Consider the following 20,174-nt stretch of genomic DNA (forward strand, 5'->3'; position numbering starts at 1 on the left):
CTGAACCAGAACTTGAACTAGCTCTCCACCCTGCTCTCTGTCTCTCCTCATTCCCCCTCCTCCTCCTTCTCTCTCCCTGACCACAATGGCTGATAGGACAGAGAACCACCAACAACTGTCTCAGAGTAGCTTGAACACAGAAATGTGTTGTCCTAGTGCTAAGGGTCTGAGTTAAAAGTGTCTCAAAAAGTCTTCTCCCTAAAGATGCCAGAGAGGTGTCTGACCCAGGCCTCTCCTCTAGGTTCTGGTGGCTTTCTGGCAACCTTTGGTGATCCTTGGTTTATAGTCACGTCATCCCAAGCTCTGCCTTTACATTCATACGGAAGTCTCCCAGTTTGTACATTCATACCTAAATTTCCCTTTTTTTATAAGAACGCCAATGCCAATGGTCTATTTTCTACACTAATGACATAACCAGGATATGGGAACATTATAAAGAAAGTGGCTTACTTAGCTCACAATTCTGAATGCTAAAAGGACTTGTGCAGGCATTGGCTGAAGCCAGGTGAAGCCCTTCCTGGGTGCCTTGCCTAGTAGTAAAAGCAATATTAGGAGCAATTGATGTGGAAGAAAAGACCACATCACAAATTCAAACCCAAGAAAACCCACTCAGACTCAGGCTCACTCTCAAGACCTAGGGATCCCCCCCACAGATTCCATTCATCTGTTAAGGGCAGCTACCTTCCCAAGTTCCCAAACCTTTCACACCACCACACTTGGCACTAAACATCACTTAAGAAACTTTGGAGGAGCCGCTCTGTGCCATCCTCTGATGGCTGTCTGGGATTCTGTCCTGTACCACTGTTCTTCATCCAGCCAACTCATGCCATCAACCACCATCTTCATGCTGACTCCCAGAGTCCCGGGAGTCTGACACCCATCTCTCTCTCTCTCTCTCTCTCTCTCTCTCTCTCTCTCTCTCTCTCTCTCTCTCTCTCTCTCTCTCACACACACACACACACACACACAGATATGTGTATATATGTATATGTATATATACGTGTGTATACATAGAGAGTTGTATTTATTGACAATCTTGCTATAGTGCCAGTCCAGAGAGCTGGGGTATAGCCACACGGTAGAGAACTTAACATGAAATCCAAAATACCTAAAATCAAACCTTGTTTCTCCTTTTTCTTTTTCCTTCCATGATATTTATTGAGCTCTACATTTTTCTCTGCTCCCCTCCCTGCCTCTCCCCTCCCCGCTTCAACCCTCCCCCAAGGTCCCCATGCTCCCAATTTACTCAGGAGATCTTGTCTTTTTCTATTTTCTACTTCCCATGTAGATTAGATCTATGTAAGATTCTCTTAGTGTCCATATTGTTGTCTAAGTTCTCTGGGATTGTGGTGTGTAGGCTGGCTTTCTTTGCTTTATGTTTAAAAACCACCTATGAGTGAGTACATGTGATAATTGTCTTTCTGTGTCTGGGTTACCTCACTCAAAACAATGTTTTCTAGTTATATCCATTTTTCTGCAAACTTCAAGCTGTCGTTATTTTTTTTCTGCTGTGTAGTACTCCATTGTGTAAATGTACAACTTTTTTTTTTATCCATTCTTTGCTCGAGGAGCATTTATGTTGTTTCCAGGTTATGGCTATGACAAACAAAGCTGCTATGAACATAGTTGAGCACATGTCCTTGTGGCACGATTGAGCATCCTTTGGATATATACCCAAAAGTGGTATTAGTGGGTCTTGAGGAAGGTTGTTTCCTAATTTTCTGAGAAATCGCCACACTGACATCCAAAGGGGTTGTACCAGCTTGCATTCCCACCAGCAATGCAGAAGTGTTCCCTTTACCCCACAACCTCTCCAGCATACGTTGTCATCAATGTTTTTGATCTTGGCCATTCTTACAGGTGTAAGATGGAATCTCAAGAGTTGTTTTGATTTGCATTTTTCTGATGACTAAGGATGTTGAACATTTCCTTAAGTGTCTTTCAGCCATTTTAGATTCCTCTGTTGAGAGTTCTCTGTTTAGGTCTGTACTCCATTTTTTTAATTGGATTGTGTGTTCTTTTGGTGTCCAATTTCTTGAGTTCTTTGTATATTTTGGAGTCTCCTTTTTCTTTACACTTAATAATGACTACCCCTGACATAGACTCCCTAGGGAGAAACCAGTGGTCACCATGCCTTCTCAGCCCCTGACCCCAAACAGAAAGTCACATTTACCACATCTTCCAATGAAAGGCCTTGGGAACAAAACAGAAAAAGGAAAAAAAAAAAAAAAAACTTGGGAGGCCGGTAAGACAGCTTCCTTGGTAAAGTGTTTGCCCCACAGGCACAGCCCGAGTTTGATCCCTAGAACCCACATTAAAAGGGTAAAGAGCTAGCCAGGGTGGTATATGTCTTTATAATCCCAGTCCTAAGGAGACAAAGACAAGTGGATCCCTGGTTTCACGATCAGTCAGATGAACCTCCTTAGTGAGAGACCCTGTCTCAAGAAAACATAGCCAGCATCTAAGGAAGTTTCCAAGGCTGTCGATCAGGCTCCACATGAATGCACACATATATGCACCCATTCACATGCTCCTACACTCTCTGTGTACCTGGACACGGACACACACACACAGAAAAGGACTTGGGAATGTGAAGCACATTTTAGCACAGGACTTGGCGAGAACTCTGAATAACTTAAAATCTGGGTTATCCATACCAAGTGTCCTAGATTCATTTCCATTGCTTCAATAAAACCCACTGACAAAAGGCAGCTTAGATAAAGGGGTTTATTTCCGCTTAAATTCCCGTCACAGGCCATCGCTGTGGGGAAGTCAAGGCAAGAGCTTCAAACAGCGGTGTCCCACCTACAGTTGGGAGTGGAGAACCTGGCTGCAAACGGGCTGACCTGCTCCCTTGCTCCTCTCTCACACAGTTCAGGAGCCCTGGCTGGGGAGTGGTTGCCACCCACAGTGGCCTGTGTCCTCCTACATCAACTGAGTAAAGCCACCCCACAAAGACATGTGCTCCTCCCCCGTGGACCCAATGTAGATCGATCCCTTCTTGGGATTCTCTTCTGAGGTGACTGTGGGTCCTGGAGACAACTGAAGCTAACATCACAGAGGACTAAGACACGAAAATTCTCAAGGCTACAGGAGGCCAGGAGGCAACGTTTCATCCTAACTTTTAGGAGCCTACCACCTGCTGGTGTAATCCCAGGACAGACTAAGAAAAACAGAGTACAGAACAGGAATTCCACCTCTGTCCAGGGCCTGGTCCCTAAGCCTCTGCGCCTCTTCCCTGACGCAGGGCACCATGAAGCATGTCACATACTAACAGTGCTTTGGTCCTCAGGAGCCCAAAGAAGATGTTTTAATTTCTTTAAGAATCAGAAGAGAAAAGAATCCAGCCTGGATTATACTGGTGTATACAACCTTCCTGTTCTGTTTTCTTTCTCTGGCTCCTAGCTACAAAGAAGTACGTAAATTAATTCACACTGCAGCACCAAAGAGTGACCATTTAACTGGGTAACCATCCAAGGAAAATCTGCTTCCAGTGTGTCGAAAACCAAAGAGAACATCCTTAATTGTTTTTTTTAACCGAATCTTTTTTTAAAAAAAAAAAGTGTAAAGAGAACATGCGTAGAAGCTTTAGAGAACTTCGAAACACTTAATGAAAGAAATGAAAATCACCTATAATGTCAGGGAAAGTCACTACAAATACCTTGGTTTAATATTCTTATGTGTATCCATACTCTCTCTTAAACAGTTTTATTGACATAGAACCAAAATTATGATCATCTTTGATTACTTACAGTTTTTATGTATAACGAGTAAATTCCTATAACAGTAAATAGCTTTGATTATTCACCCAATAATTAGTATTTCTGTATAAAGACTTTTGTCCATAGTTCCAATTATTTACTTGGCATAAATACATTTAAGTCCCATCCCCAGGACCACAGCTTAAAAAGAAAAACCACCCTTTAGTGAAACTGTCACCTGACACCACAGCTCCTCAATGGGTGGTGGCTGCAAAACTGATAAGCACAAACAAAAGAGAGGGGTATTACTGGAAGCCCTGGGGACGTTCCCAAAATAGCATCCCCAGCAAACAAAGGGGCTTTCACTGAGGAAAGCCTGCACCTTCCTGCAGAAAAGATGCCTAGTTCTACTGCAAAGCAGATGAGCTCTTGAGATGCACTGTTTTATTTTCTACAAGTCGTTAGTGACTACCCACACTTACTCGTGGTGTGGAGGTCAGAGAACAACTCGCAGGAATCCACTCTCTCCATTCATCCTGTGGGTTCTGGGGCTCGAACTCATATTGTCAGGCTTGGCAGCAAGTACCTTTAGCTACAGAGCCATTTCACTGGCTTGGCGCGTACGTTCTGGGGCTTGTTCAGTTCAAAGTCATGCTTCTTCATACACTGCATGTTCAAAAACTGGTAGATGTGAAGTCTTCTGGGCAGTAAATTTTGTATTGTAAAAAGTAAAGTTTACTCTAGATCAACCCAAAAGGGTCAGTCAGAATGACCAAGGTATTTTTGACTGGATCTGCGTAAACTCTAGAAGAAGGGATCTATCTGAAACAAAAAGCAACACGCAAGGGACATTTATAGTCACTTGGGAGCCCGGCAGTGGTGGTGCGTGACTTTAATCCCAGCACTTGGGAGGCAGAGGCAGGCCAACCTGGTCTACAAGAGCTAGTTCCGGGACAGGCTCTAAAAACTACAGAGAAACCCTGTCTTGAAAAACAAATAGTGACTTGGGTGTGTCACAGTCTTTTCCTCGGACGCGGGTGATTTCTCTCTTTCAAAAGCTTTAAACACCTTTAGGTTACGCTCTCTGCGACCTTGGGCTCCTCCTGGCCTGCTGCTAGATTCCCACCCAGGCACTGTTTTAATACCTGGAACTTTACGGTGTTGTTTCAACAGTCGCTGGCCTCAGCCTCCACTTAAATACAACTGTTGACTACTCTTCACCTTTCTTGTCAGATAAAGGGAGAGCAACAGAGAGAGGTGGAGACAGAGGGAAAGGTCAGGGAAGGACACTGAACAAACTCCAGAGCAGGGTCAGCCCAACCCAACCTGAGTTTTCAGCAGCTGAAGAACGTTAAATTCCATCAGTCTCTGTTGGCTGCATTGGGACCTTGGTACATTTATCGATGTCACATCTGGTCCTTCCCATTTAGTGTCGATATACAACCTTTAATCAATATTATGCTTTATATTTTAAGGTCCAAAGAATGTAGGCAAAGTTGTTATGCGTTTGGAACTATATATAAGTTTATTAGTAGGTAAAGCTCTTGTCTGTCACGTGTAAGGCCTTGTGTTCAGTCGCCAACATCTGCCAAAAAGAAAGGAAAAGAGCACGTGAAACTTCTCTGCCACGCAGACCCTCACACCCCAAAGTCATTTCTAGAGAGATGACCCTTCCTATTCTAGGACCTGGCTCCCTACAACAGTCACAGAATGGAGGTGTGGCTTGTTGGAGTAGGTGTGGTCTTGTCGGAGGAAGCCTGTCTCTGTGGAGGTGGACTCTGAGTTCTCACAGATGCTTGACACCCAGAGTCAGTTCATCTCCTGATGCCTGCAAGATGTAGAACTCTCAGCTCCTTCTCTAGCACCATGTCTGCCTGCATGCCGCCATGTCTCATCATGATGATAATGGACTAAATCTCTGAAACTGGTGAGCCACCCCAATGAGATGTTTCCCTTTAGAAGAGTTACCATGGTCATGGTGTGTCTTCACCATGAGTGTAGAAACCCTCACTAATACAGGGTGGAAGCCGACAGAACACCTCCAGGTTCAGCTCTGCTATGCCTTCACTTTGCAATGCTATACAACTTTGTCTCCGTGGAACGAGTGAAACAATACCAAGTTTTGGGTTGCTTGGGATTTAAGGGGTGAATGGAGAAAGGAATGTAGCTCGGTACTGAGCATTTGCCTGGCACACATGAGGCCCTGGGTCTATCCCCAGCACCATACAGATAAACTGAAAAAAGAAATCGAGTGAGTGCAAACAAAATGCCTGACTTGGAACCTAGCAGGAAGTGGAGGCCTGTGAGTAACACCCACTGAAGTTTTCTTTCTTTTTCATGAGTGAACATGTGCACACATGTGTTGTGTATGTGGTTGTATGTGTATGAGCACACAAATATGAGGAGGTGCACATGTACATGTTTGGGGGGTATGTGCAGTGTGTATACATGTGTGTGTTTGTATGTGTATGAGCAAACAAATACGAGTAGGTGCATGAACATGTGTGGGGTTTGTGTGTGTAGTGTTATGTGTTTGTATGTATATGAGCACACAAGTACGAGTAGGTGCATATGTATGTGACAGGAGAATAAAGACCTGAGGCCACACCCTGTTTTCCTTAATTGCTCTCCACTTCATTCGCCAAGACAGAGTCTCTCAACTGAAGCCCGAACTCTCCGATACGGGTAGTCTGCCTAAACAGCCTGCTCTGGGGGTCCCCTACTTCTGTCTTCCCACTGTTTGGATTCCAGTCAGATTGCCACCCCCACCTAGACTTTACCTGGGCTCTGGAGACCCCAACTATAGTCCTTATGCTTGTGCAATAAGTGCTTTGCCCCCTAAGCATCCCCCCAGCTTTCTACTGAGGCTCCAAGTGTTAAAGGAGCTGCCTCTTTTTAAATAAATCACATCTGAAACCATGAAGCTCATATATAGTTGCTATTTAGTAAATGTCAGGCAACAATAAAGTGGTGCTTTTTCAGGATAAGAGTCGTTAAGATTCTTAAAATTTTCTTACACTGATGTTTAAAACATCAGTCATTAGACACTCCCCCCACCCCCCACACACATTTGTTTTCATAATAGGAAGGAGAAGAAGCAAAAAGGATGAGCTCTATTTGCAACCTATGGTACGTTTTTAATCCTCCACTCTGCACTCTTCTGGATCACAACATCAGGTCCTGAAGATGGACACACACAGACACACACAGAGAGAGACGTACACACTCACACTCATACATACACACAGACATACACTCACACACATATACATACATACACGCATACACACACTTCACAGAGAGACATATACACATCCACGTGCACACACACACTACACACAGAGAGAGATGTACATATTCACACACATACACGTACACACAGTAATATACACACATACATTCACATAGATATACACTCACAGAGAGACATACACACACACACATTTTTTTTTTTAAATTCTGGTTCAGTTCAATTTTTGAAACAGGTTCCTACTGTGTATCCAGGCAGGCCTTTAACTCACTATGTAACCCAGGCTGGCCTCAAACTCCGAATCCTCCTGCCTCAACCTCCCAAGTGCCAGGATAACAGGCGCGTGTCACTATGTGTGGCCAACACTCCACCTGTTAGATGAGTTTCTATTCTCACACAATTGACAGTGTTACAAAATTCTCTCTGCAGCCTTTACCCCTGCTTTGCCCTGCTTCCTTGTAGTGACACACAAAATCACCCTGGCAATATCACAGTCACAATGGCAATAGTATACCGATACACCGAAGTTAGAGATGCTAACCAGCTATCCATTGTCACATTTTCCTCAGAGAGCACGATATATGGGATATTCATTTCCTATCACTTTCCCCTCATTTTTATAAATGTCATATAAAAGAGTAATCATGATTAGTTTTTAAAGCAATGAGAATGCAGAAGCCAATATCTGAAGTAGATGAAGGTGAAGCCTTGAACACGGTGAGAAAACGGCAACCCTGCTAGTGACAACCACCCCAGCCTAACAACCAGGGTCACTACCACTCCTGACAGCCTTGACTAAAACATGTATCAGAGGCTGTCACAGCTTAGTGAAGGCCTTCCAACCATCTACTACACAAGATTTAAACTTCAAGAGGTTGACGAGATGGTCCTGTGGTTAAGAGCACGTGCTGCTCCTGCAGAGGACCGGGGTTCAGCTCCCAGCACCTGCACTAACTAACAGCTAACTAACAACTGTCTGTCACTGCAGTTCCAGAGGCTCTGACTCCCTGTTTCCCAGGGCACATAACATACATAAAGGCGAAACACTCACAGATAAAGTAGAAATTAAAATTAAAACGAAACCTCAACATTCATACCTTGTCCAGATTATTCAGGTCATCCTGTCAATCTCTGCTGCCACGGCCACTTTCTCCTCCCACCTCCTGCCAGGTCATTTTCTAGTCGCCATGAAGCACTCCACACCTGCTTCAGTCCTTGGATCCCTCGAGAACACGGACATCTGCCCCTTGGTCCCTCTCTCTAGTCTTCCCTCACAAAGACACACTGCTTCTCATGCTGTGTACAGGTCTCTGTGAAATGCTGTCTCTTCGGTCTCCCTGGCTGCCCTGTGGGAGTCTGGATGCTTCCACCTCCCTTCTTCTCTCTCCACGTCCTGGCTGGTTTTTGTTGGTTTGTCAATGCCTCCATAAGATTGGCCTGTGGAGCATTTTCTCTTTTTAATACTTTTATTAATATTGATTTATATGCACGTGTGTCTGCCTGTATATGTGCATGTTTCTGAGGTTAGGGTCATCCCGTGGAGCCGGAGTTACAAGCAGCTGTAAGCTGACTGATGTGGGTGCTGGGAATTGAACTTAGGCTCTCTGCAAGAACAATACATGTTCTTAACCACTGAGACCTGTCTCCAGCCCCAGGCAGCATTTTCGTAATTAGTGACTGATGTGGAAGGGAGGGGCCAGACCTGTGCAGGGGTCCTGGATAATACAAGAAAGCAGGCTGAATAAGCCAATAAGTACTGGTTCTCAACCTGTGGGTCGTGACCCCTTTGACAAACCTCTATCTCCAGAAATATTTACACTATGACTCATAACAGTAGCAAAGTTACAGTCATGAAGTAGCAACAAGCATACGTTTATGGTTGGGATTCACCACAACATGAGGACTGTATTACAGGTGGCAGCATTAGAAAGGGTGAGAACCCCTGCTAAGGCTTCTGCTTCAGTTCATGCCCCGACTCCCTCAGTGATGGAGTAGGATGTGGAAGCACAGCTGAACTACACCCTGTCCTGCCCAAGTTGCTTCTGGTCATGGTGTTGCATCACAGCAATAGAGAGCTAACGAGAACAGATCACTACCAGTTTTCCTTCTCAGCAGGGACTGTCGTGACATGTCTTTCCACATATTAACTGCCTGTGCCTCCCAATTCAATAAGAAAAGAAATGAATTTTATTTTTCCACCAACTCATGATGCGGTGCCTACATAGTATATGCTTATTAAATATGTTGGGTGAACAGGTATTGAGTAAAAGACCTATGCAGTGGAAGAGCACTAAAAAAAACTCAAGCAAAAATAAAAAAAAACTTCTAATGAAAGTTCAAATATGCCAGACATAGGAAGAAGAGGCAGGTGGATCTCTGAGTTTGAGGACAGCCTGGTCTACAAAGAGAGTTCTGGGACAGTCAATGCTGTGGGACAATGGTCTTGCACCCTGTCACTTGTATTATTTTAATAAAAACTGATTGGCCAGTAGCCAGACAGGCAGGAAATAGAGGTGAGGCAACCAGAACAGTAGAATTCTGGAAGAAGGAAAGGCTGAGTCTGCAGTCGTCACCCAAACACAGAGGAAGCAAGATGAGAATGCCTCACTGATAAAAGGTACCAAGCCACATGGCTGACACAGACAGGAATTATGGGTTAACATAGGATGTAAGAGTTAATAAGAAGCCTGAGCTAACAGGTCAACTGGTTTATGATTAATGTAGGCCTTTGTGTGTTTCTTTGGGACTGAATGGCTGCGGGACCACAGGGCTACTACACAGGGAAACCCTCTCTTGAAAAACAAAACAACAATTAAAAAAATAAAGGATCAAATACTTATGTTTATTATGATGCTGCATGCCCAGGCCTAATGTTCAACTCTTAATCTGGAAACTCTAGTTACCTCATTCTTACTTATTTTCTCTCCCACCTATACTTCATAATGCAGGATTTCTCTTCCATATACACTCAGTGGCTTTGTGTGGGCTAGTCTGGTCTCTTATCAGTAGCATGACACTAGTCCACTTCAAAAACACACCTAAGTGCTTTCTCTCATTTGTGGTTCCTAGATTTTATAGAGATATAAAACAAGCATGCAATATAAACTTATATCAATTTTTAATTTAAAAAAATATATATATACCTGACCTTAAAAACACGAAACACTTAAGTTAAGTCAAAGGACTTAAGTACTTTGACTGTAGTTGGCAAATGATTTAAATAAACCAAACAAAGGAACCAGACACCACAGTACTTAAGTCTATAACCACAGATAGATAGATAGATAGATAGATAGATAGATAGATAGATAGATAGACAGACAGACAGATGGGGTGAGCAGGTAAACAGGTGTAGAGGAAAGAGAGAAAGAAATACATATATAGATCAGACACCCAAACCCCTCTGCTGAGAGAGTCTTGTCATTCTCTTAACACAAGTTTTGTCAGAGCAGGAAACAGGTCCCAGGAAATGACACGGGCTATTCTGGACATTACTTCAACTCATGGCTGACACTGGAGTTTACCTGCTGGAGCTCTCTGTTCTGATTTAGTTGGTTGTGTTATAGAACTCTTGCTCTTAAAAGAGTGGTTGGTTTCCTCTGCCTGCACTCTTCTCTGAATGACTGTCCGTCAGCTGTATCGGCGTAAATAAATGCAATGCAGATATTAAAGAATATTTACCACTTTAATGATAAACTTACAGAACTGAAGTTCCCGCGTAGCACAGGAGGTAGGAAAGAAAGGGCGGAGCAGCCTCCAGCGCACCCATTTATCGGTATGCATTCGCCCGAGGCAAACTCTGCCCCCTAAAGGGGCTGTCTTAACCCTACATCTCCCCCTTTTGTCTAAATAAGACAGAACTAAACCAAATATAACTATAAACAATAATAACAAATGATAAATATAACAAACAATATTGAGAACAAAAGTTTTGCTAGGCATTCTATCTCAAGGAGTCTAAATAATGTAGAAAGTAACTACAATTAAATAATCTTCAACTCCATCAAAGATCTGAGAAGGGAATAAATATTACTTAACAAATGAGAGATATCCAAAATGTACAACAAATGATAGAGACAACTGACTACCTGGGCAATCACCCAAAGTCTCGTTTGCAATGTTGAGTCAACCAACTTTGGCTAAGGCCTAACATCAAATGCAAGGAACTTTCTTAGAATTATCCTACCCTGTCTTGGCAAGATAAGACAATCCTGTTTCATATCTTGGTCAGTAGTTGAGGAATGGGCTTTTCTTAACCCAAAGGCCAGTTCTGCCAAGAAGACAAGCTCCCAGTGGAGTGTCTTTGGTGCTCAACAATCTCTCAGGAGTAGAGTGGTGTTGCCAGGAGAAATTGTATCTCGTTGGCACAGAATCCTAGGTTAGATTAAAGGCCATTTTCTACAGCTCTTCAAAGAGGCTGAAGATTATACTATCTATACTAAAAATAATCTCTATGTATCTAAAAGACCTGATTAACCTAAACATAAATATGACAAACATATAATTCTCAATACCTATCTAATTTGAAAACTAAGAGAATAAATAACTGAGCAGGGGCTCCCTCTATCACTCTCCGCCTTGCTGTCTTGAAACAGTTTCTCACTGAATCGGAAGCTTGCCAGCGGTTAGCCAGCCAGAAAACTCTCAGGACCCACTCCTCAGTGCTGGGGTCACAGGCATATTCACTCAAGCACAGCTGTTTTTTTTTTTAAAGCCCAGCTTTGTATGTGAGTGTTGGGGATTCAAACTCAGGCCCTCACGCTTGAAGAGCAAGTACTCTTATCCACTGAGCCATCTCTCCACTCCCCACCATGGATATCTTATTGAGGGAACAGTGTCCCCTACACAAGACAAAAACAGTGACTCTTTGGAATAAGTCATGATCATGTTCCCAACCCAGGCTCCCTCAGCCAATCATTCAAATTCTTCACAGTAACACCTACATGGGTCAGGAAGCTCACGGATCTCAGGCTTGAGGTCCAAGCCAAACTGACCTTGCGATTTCTGAAACTTGGATAGGAAAAACAAAAATTAGGCCAACTGTCATTCCAAAGTTGCAACCAGACACTAAACAAACAAAATAGAAAAAGTCCAAGAAATAAAGAAAAAAAAACAAGCAATGCTTGTCAGTGCCCAGAGGCACTGGGCCATCTCTCGACATGTCACCTCTTCCTGGCACCAGGAGAGCCAGAGCCTTGGGAGAATCAAAAGGCAGCAGCACTGACAGAGAAACGTCTCTGAAGTGTATGGCCACCGATGAGGGTGGTCTCTGTCACAGATCTCAGCAAAGAGCCAAAGCAGCAGAAAGAACATGGCAGCCAGTAAACTGTCTACCGCTGGCATGGAGACCGCGGGACTTCCCTTGGAGGACTCCGAGGAGTGTTTGTTAGGGCTGCTTCAGGGCCAGCGAGGACACAGACATGAAATCTGCATTTCTAATGCTGTGACTTCCCTTGTATCTGCAAGAGGGTGATTGGCAACTTCTAGATAATAGCATACATTAACCCCAAGAAGAAGCGAGAGAATGGGAAGTTCAGAACATAATGAGTATGGAGGGAGGGAGAGAATCTGGACAGTTTAAAAAAAAAAAGCCCTCCCTGGAGACAGAGAGCACATGAGAACCACCCTGTGGGCACCAAGTGTCAAAAAGAGCAAGAATGGAACAGCGAAAGCCATGACAGCAGGCAACGGGCCTGACGGCGGCCAGCAACACCACAGGCTTGGAAGCTTGCCCAATCCTTGTTTAATCTCCTGTGAAATTTTTTCTCCACAGAAATACATATTTAAGTCCACAATGAGGATGAAGACTTAAACAGATTTTATGTTACAGCCACTTTACGAAAGGCCATCTATCCCATTAGTAAGCGGACATCTGTATCTATATAGGAAGGGTTCCCTGGTCATGGTCATTTGACCCTGGAGGAAATTGCTTCTGGTTCATTCATTCAACAAATATTTATCAAGTAAGGCACTGTTCTAGGTGCTTGGGCTACTGCAGCAATCAAAACCATGTACTTTCTGGGGTTGCCACGCTAGGGAGGACAGGCCAATGGCTCACAAGGATTGTAGGACCGTGGTGAACGCAGGCAGGAGCTCTGGGCACATGGGGCTGCGTCAGGGGGGTCTCACTGAGAAGGTGACACCTGATCTCTTTCTGTAGCTGACGCTGAGAAGCTAACCACAGACTGAACAGAGCTGAAGAGGGGAGTGGTGTGCCTCAAAGGAGAGGCCCGGGCAGAGGGGTCAGCAAATGGAGAACATGAATTCCTTGGTTTTTCCAGAAACAGCCACACATCACAGGGCACAATGAGGACAGAGGGTGAGATCAAGGACGGACAGAAATGTGCACGTGCTGTGTTGGGTGTGGCCTGAGTAAGAAAGGAAAGCGCCACACTTGAGCAGAGATGGGACGTGACCCAAGGCACTTCGTTAAACTCTGGTGGTGATTCTATAGGCCTTGGAAGCTGTAAAATGAAGCTCTAGACTTCCAAAAGGAGAACCGGGTATGGTGGCGCACACCTTCAATCCCAGCACTCGGGAGGCAGAGGCAGGAGGATCTCTGTGAGCTCGAGACAACTGGTCTACAGAGTGGGCTCCAGGACAGCCAGGGCTACATAATGCTCCTCCACACCCACCAACCCACCTTCAGCATTCCCACTGAAGTTTTCAAAGCTGAGCTGAGGCGTCGTTTTCCAAAACTGCACAAGCAGCATCTCTGTCCCCTAAACATACTACACAGATGGCCAGATGGCACAGATAAAGAAGAGAATCTCTCTCTTCCCAACATGAGGTTGCACACAGATCTTAGGAGCTACAGACCCTGGGCTGCTGCAGGAATCTTCACACTGTGAACCCCCACGATTTCGTTATTTACTGGAAAGCTTGTTTCTCAGTTGTGGTGTGGCTCAGCCCTAGCACGCACCTTTAATCCAAGAGTTTTCTGCTTGAAATAAACAAATAAGTAAAGTCAACCATAGGTCAAGAGGTGGAGAAAGCAACCAGTCTACAGGAAGTGAACATAGGGTTATAATAAAAAAAAAAAGAGAGAGAGCAGGAGGGAGTCAGGACAGATAGAAAGACACAGGAAGTAGAGGGGAAGGACAGTGGGTTTGAGAGGTTTTGGCGGGTGCTTCTGGGACGCCAGCAGAGGAGGACAGTCAGTTGGATGGTTTCTCTGCTCTCTGAGCTAGCTGGCTATCACCCCAACATCTGGTTCCCGAGTCTTTATTGGTAAAATCAAACAATTGAGATTTAGTTAAAAATAACACTGATGAACCAAATTCAGAAATCAGTTAATTGTGGTCCAGCTGGAAGCTGGGGGTGGAGTTACACAAAAACATGAAGGGAGAAGAAATAAATGAGGGGAAGAAGCCTAACGATTCCCAGATTGAATCATCCTGTCAGGACACTGGGAGAGCCCAGAGCTCTATAACAAGTCCTTCTCTCAAAAATAAACCAAAGTCCAGGTAAAGCTTCACAAAGCTGTAGACCAAAACCACTGGAGGTATCTGCCAGAGAAAACAAAGGAAAAACAAGGAAGAGAATTTCCATGGACAAAGAGGTTGTCAAAGGGAGCATGGAAGACGTGCCAGGGAGTCTGGCCTCAGACTGTTGATTGGGGCGTGGTCTCTCAGCGGCTATAGGCTGGAGGAGCGGGAGGACCTCCCGCAACACCCTGTGGCTGCTGGCTTCCTGGGCTGGTGTCCTGAGTGATTGGGCAATGTAAATAAAACGCTCCACACTGCTCAACACTCAAAAAGGCCAGTTCCCTGTCCACACCCCTAAGCCACCACTATCATTTTTAGGAAGAAAGGCAAAAAAGGGGGGGGAGGGGACTTTTCTTAGACAAACTGTATGATAGAATTCCTTACTTGCTAAGCATGTAAACACCATACCAAAAAAAAAAAGAAGGAAAGAAAAGAAATGAAAAGAAAAAGAAAAAGAAAAAAAGAAAAAAGAGCAGCAAGATGAATGTAAGTCTGTGTTGATAGTCACCATCTGTGGGTAGAAGTATTATGGGTAACGCGTTCGTTGGTGGCTGTATTTTCCTTTTTGCCTTTTCCACAATGAACCTGGACTATTTAAGGCTTCTTTTTTAAGGCAGGGAAGTGTAACATGGTAGAGAAGTTTCTAGGACAAAATGCTCACTTTCCAGAAAGTTTCTGTGAGTTGGTTCATGATGTAGACTACGTGCTCCTGGGCACACCTAGAAGCAGCTCCTGGACCACTGTTCAGGCATGCAACCTTCCTGAGGGTTTGGAATATAAAGCAGTTGGCCAGCACATCACTCAAACCCTAAGTGGACCGGTTTGAGTACAGCCCGGGTTTGGAGATCAGAATGTATCTTCTAATCTCCTTAACACAATATGCTAAGCCCTCTGCTGTTCCATCATAAACTGCCAATAAAACCGTGTCAAATCTGCCTACCTACCTACCAGCTAAGGGACTGTTCTCTTCCTCTGGGAAGTCCGACTAACACAGTGGGGTTCACTGAGGACACTTGTTACCAAGTACCCAGTTAGCATCAATTACGAAGCAGTGGGTCCCAATCCACACTGCTTGGTCGTAAAGACGCCTCCCCAGTTTGCTCTTCCTTCAGCGCCACGCTGCTCTCTGTGTAGCGAACTCGCTTTTCCTGCCTGCTGGACGGCCTGGCGTATACACCGAGGCATCGAATGACTGTAAACCTATTATCAATCCAGGGTTCTCTTAGACATCATCTCACCCAGTACCGGTTGTTGCTAGACAGGCTCATGGAATTCCCTAGCAACTGAACATAAATAAAGAAATGAGCCCTGGCAAAGGGGCACTGAGCCACTGCAGGGTGGGGAGGGAGGGAGGGAGTCCGCAGCTCAGGGAAGAGGAGCCTTTTCTGTGCTACCTCAAAGACCCTGGCACCTGACAGAAGAGCAACGTGAAAAATATGCAGAGTGTCGTCTCTCACTGTAGGAATTACCAAAGAAGCTAAAAACGGCAACACGGCCCGCATAATCTCTAACCTCGGGGGACAGGGAAACAGAATCCTGTGTCAATCTCATTTCCTTGTTAGGCGCATTATCATAAGTGGGGGCCTCTCGTTCCGAACACCACACTTCACTAGCGTTTACTGGGCTCGGCCTCCTGAAATATTCAATTCCATAGTAATTTTATTTTTTGCTTTTGATCTTTACTGTTTTACCCATTTATCCATAAACATGAGCTACTGAACCAATTTTAAATTAAATCGCTGAGGTTAAAGCCTCAGGCCATCCAGAGAGGCTCACACAAGAAGCCCAGAAAGGGACACTGTGTACCTGAGGAATGACAGGTGTCTCCATCTTTTGGATACCTTGGTGTGAGATTACCTGCCAGTGACCCATGCTTTCGATTACCTTGCTCCTCCGGTTTATGGAGGGAGACGTAGGGAAGGTCTGTGTTCTCCTGGCAGGGACGCCAGAGGAGGTCTGATGTTAACTTTGTAAACCTTATTCCACAGGACACTTCTGTGAAAGGGGCTTGTTAGAACGACCCGGCAAAGCGTCATTTTTCATCACTTGACTAATTTTAAAAGGAGCTCATTCAACCAATTTTGGCAACTGAACTATTTTCTGAAATCCAGAATAGCAAAAAACTTGGGAGCGAGACAGGGACAAAATAGGAGATTCAGAAGTCTCAGTCTATGGTGGATGTCATTCATTTACTGAAAAGCTGCCAACCAGCGAGGCAAAGGAAGACGTGGGTGGATCCTGGGTGGCCTCCCCCACCCTCCCTATGTCTGTTCCCCTTGGGCAGGGTGTCGGGACAGCAGGCGATCACGGACTGTTCTTCCCATACAAGAGTGAGTGGGTCTGGAGAGATCATCCTGGTGCCGTGAGAAAAACGGATGCTGTGGCATGCCTAGCCCGTCGAGGGTTATTCCACCCACCCAGGATATCACACACAGGGGCGGGAGGAGAATCTGCATCCAGGGAGCTGGAGCCAAAGTTCCAGTACTTTGTGTGGCTTGTGGAGGGGCCAGCGGCACATGCTGACGTCAGAAGCCCTATGATACACACTGGGACGTAATCTGAATCCGTCAACGAGGGCAGGGGAGGGAAGAGCTAATCTTTACAAAGTGCTCTGCGTGCTGGGTACTGATCACGTTCCTCAGAACAATGCTGCCAAGTGGACACTAGTATTGTCCCCTTCACAGAGATGGGGAAACCAGCTCAGTGACACAAGAACGCAATCCTGGCAAGAGAAACAGCCGCTGTGGCTCCAGAAGGCCCTGGTCCCTAACCTCTTTGTGGAACTGCTTCTCATGAGAGTGCTTAGCACAGTTCACAGTTGACAACCTCCCAATTCCAGACTTCCTACTGGACTTCACTCCCCCACAACTTGTAAATGAGATGTCAGGGGTGGGGGGCGGGGTGTTCTCGACATTGCTCCATAGAAAAACAAATTGACAGTAGTTCTGTGACATCCAGAACACCTATGCTAGCTTCAGCTCTGAAAGACCCGTGTCTTTATACATTCAAGGGTCAGGCTCTCTAAGACAGAAGTAATAGCCCCGAGTCTGTCTTTATCCCCTGAGTCCACAGATGACCTTCCCTGAAAAGCCTGGACACCCAAGTGGGGTGAGGTGAAAATGAGGTTTTTCATAAAAGGAAAGGAAAGCTAAGAAAGGCTACTGCCACACGCCCCAGCAAAGGCATGGCCTGGGTGACTGACAGGCCAGAGTGTAGACAGCGCAGTCTGTGCACGCTGCCGCATCTGGACAATCCCTCCAGGCTCCTCCAACTGGAACAAGAGAGAGCAAAACCAGAATTCATCTGGCCGCCACTTTTGACACCCACGGCCTTTGTCCCTTCTTTCCGCCTCACCACAGGAGGCTATATAGCTTCTTGGCTTAGGGTACATTTTTCTTAACCCCCCCCCAGAAATGTTTTTTATTCAAGTTTGAAGGAGAAACACTTCATTTCCTTTCTCTCAAAGATACAAGAGTGAGCAGGTGCTTTTATCTACCCAGCATTCCTCGGTGAGGAAATCGTTACCTCCCAATTGCAGTTCCAAAGCTGTCCTGGGGACCCCAGCTCACCCACAAAATGATTTCAGCCAATAATGAAAGGTTCCAGGACGGCATGGGGTAGCTGGCTTTCTGTTGTGGATTGGAGTTGCTGGGAACATCTACCTGTAGATTGAGAGGTGAGAAAGATGAAGAGAAAGAACTCTGCCATCAGTGAGCCTCTTTAATCCCAAGGACGACTTCCTTCCTTCTGTAGAGACCTTGGGAACCGGAGGACCCATAAATTCCCTCTGCCTTCAATCTAGTTTGACTGGAATTTTTGTCCCTCACAACCAAGTGTAATAATATGAAGGATGGAAAGTTTAAATTGCTGCCTTGACCTCCCACGGAGGGGCCCACCTGTGCCGAATGCATAGCCCTCTCGTAGGAAGGTCTCCACTTCCTTTATACCAATAAACATGTGGCCTTGGAGACTCAGTCCTCAGCTTTGAATTCATTTCTTTCTTTTGGACTTTGTCCCTAGCACAGACATGGGGGAAATGTGATCGCTCTCTACTTGCAGGAACTTTGTACCCAGAGATGTGTATTTGGGCACAAATGACAATGTGCTCAGGTACTCCAAGTGCATCCTGGGCTCCCCGTGATCACCCTATACCATGGCGTGTACAATGCTGCTACTTCAAGCAGTGGTTCTGAAAATAACTCTAGTCAGGCATGGTTGCTCACACCTAAAACCACAGCACGCAGAAGGCTGAGGCAGAGGGCTGGCAATGGCCATGGGTTTGAGGCACCCTAGGCTGTGCAGTGCACACCAGAACAGCCAGTCAGACTAATGAGGTTTTTTGTTTGTTTGTTTGTTTAAGATTTATTTATTTACTATGTATACAGTGTTCTGCCTGCATGTATGCCTGCAGGCCAGAAGAGGGCACCAGATCTCATTACGGATGGCTGTGAGCCACCATGTGGTTGCTGGGAATTGAACTCAGATCCTCTGGAAGAGCAGTCAGTGCTCTTAACCTCTGAGCCATCTCTCCAGCCACCAGAGGTTTTCGTTTTGTTTTGTTTTGTTGAGACAGGTCTCATTCTGTAGCCCTGGATAACTCAAACTCATGGCAACCCACCTTAGCCTTACCAACTATTAGGATTATAGGATTATATATACCTAGCTTTCTAGAGAGATTTTTAAACTATCAATGCCAAGGTCTCATTCCAGAGATTTGATTTTAATCTAGAGAAGAGGTCCAATTATCAATAATAATAATCTCAAATTATTATTATTATTAGATAATAACAATTTCCAAAAATCTTCCCCAGACATTTAGAGTGGCTGATTCATATTTTTTAAATTTATTTTATGTGCATTGGTATTTTGCCTGCATGCATATCTGTGTGGAGGTGTCAGATCTTGGAGTTACAGACAGTTGTGAGCTGTCACGTGGGTGTTGGGAATTGAACCCAGGTCCCCTGGAGGAATAGTCGGTGCCCTTAACCACTGAATCATCTTCCAGTTCCAATTCACTATATTTGAACTTGTCTTTAGTGATTTTTCTAAGTGCCAACACTAGAGTAACTTTGCTGCCTGTGATGTTCGATGGCGAGGCTAGAAAAGAGCAGGAAACTATCTGTGCTTAGCATTCCCTGCAGTGTTGCTGGATGTATGGTGATGTCTGTCTACAGAGCACACACACTGGCCTTGTGATACATGGCCTACTGAGAACTCATAGCTGTGCCTACATTGTGTGTGCCTTTGTGTGTGCCCCAAGACCTTGTCACCTCTGCTGTCACAATGGTAAGGAGAGACCTTAAACCTTAAACCCAGAAATCTGAGTGGCAAGAAACAGTAAATCATTATTTTTCTAAATATTTATTTATTTGAGTGTGTGAGGACAGCTTGCAACTCGTGCAGTCAACATCAGCTGCCTTACAAGGACAGAGAAGAGATTTAAAACAAAACAACATATTCCTAGCCCAGAAGACAGACCCAAAGCATCCAGACAGTGAAAAAAAATTACTTAGAGAAAAATTAATTTTTTGTAATAAAAACATTTTTATATTGGTGTCCAAAGCCAAAAGAAATATGATTGTTCATAACAGCTTTGTTAAGAAGCTAAGAAATACCCCAGGCAACCAGAGAAATCCAGTTGCTTTCTGGGCCAGGGGGCAAATGGCACAGATTAATTTATATATTCTATATGTTGTTACAAAACGTAAAGCTGCTAATATCTAGGACTGTATTTCA

General features: G+C 44.8%; 1 long non-coding RNA gene across 1 annotated transcript; it reads right to left on the bottom strand.

Annotated features, from left to right (window-relative positions):
* Positions 1-2,713: 2,713 nt before the first annotated feature.
* Positions 2,714-10,580, bottom strand: LOC142832625 (uncharacterized). Its single transcript, XR_012907245.1, has 2 exons — positions 10,476-10,580; positions 2,714-5,286 (listed from the first exon to the last, which is right to left on the bottom strand). It is a non-coding gene; the product is annotated as an uncharacterized LOC142832625 (long non-coding RNA).
* Between the last annotated feature and the right edge of the window lie 9,594 nt (positions 10,581-20,174).

The sequence above is a fragment of the Microtus pennsylvanicus genome, chromosome 12 (assembly GCF_037038515.1).
Source record: "Microtus pennsylvanicus isolate mMicPen1 chromosome 12, mMicPen1.hap1, whole genome shotgun sequence".
NCBI lineage: Eukaryota > Metazoa > Chordata > Mammalia > Rodentia > Cricetidae > Microtus > Microtus pennsylvanicus.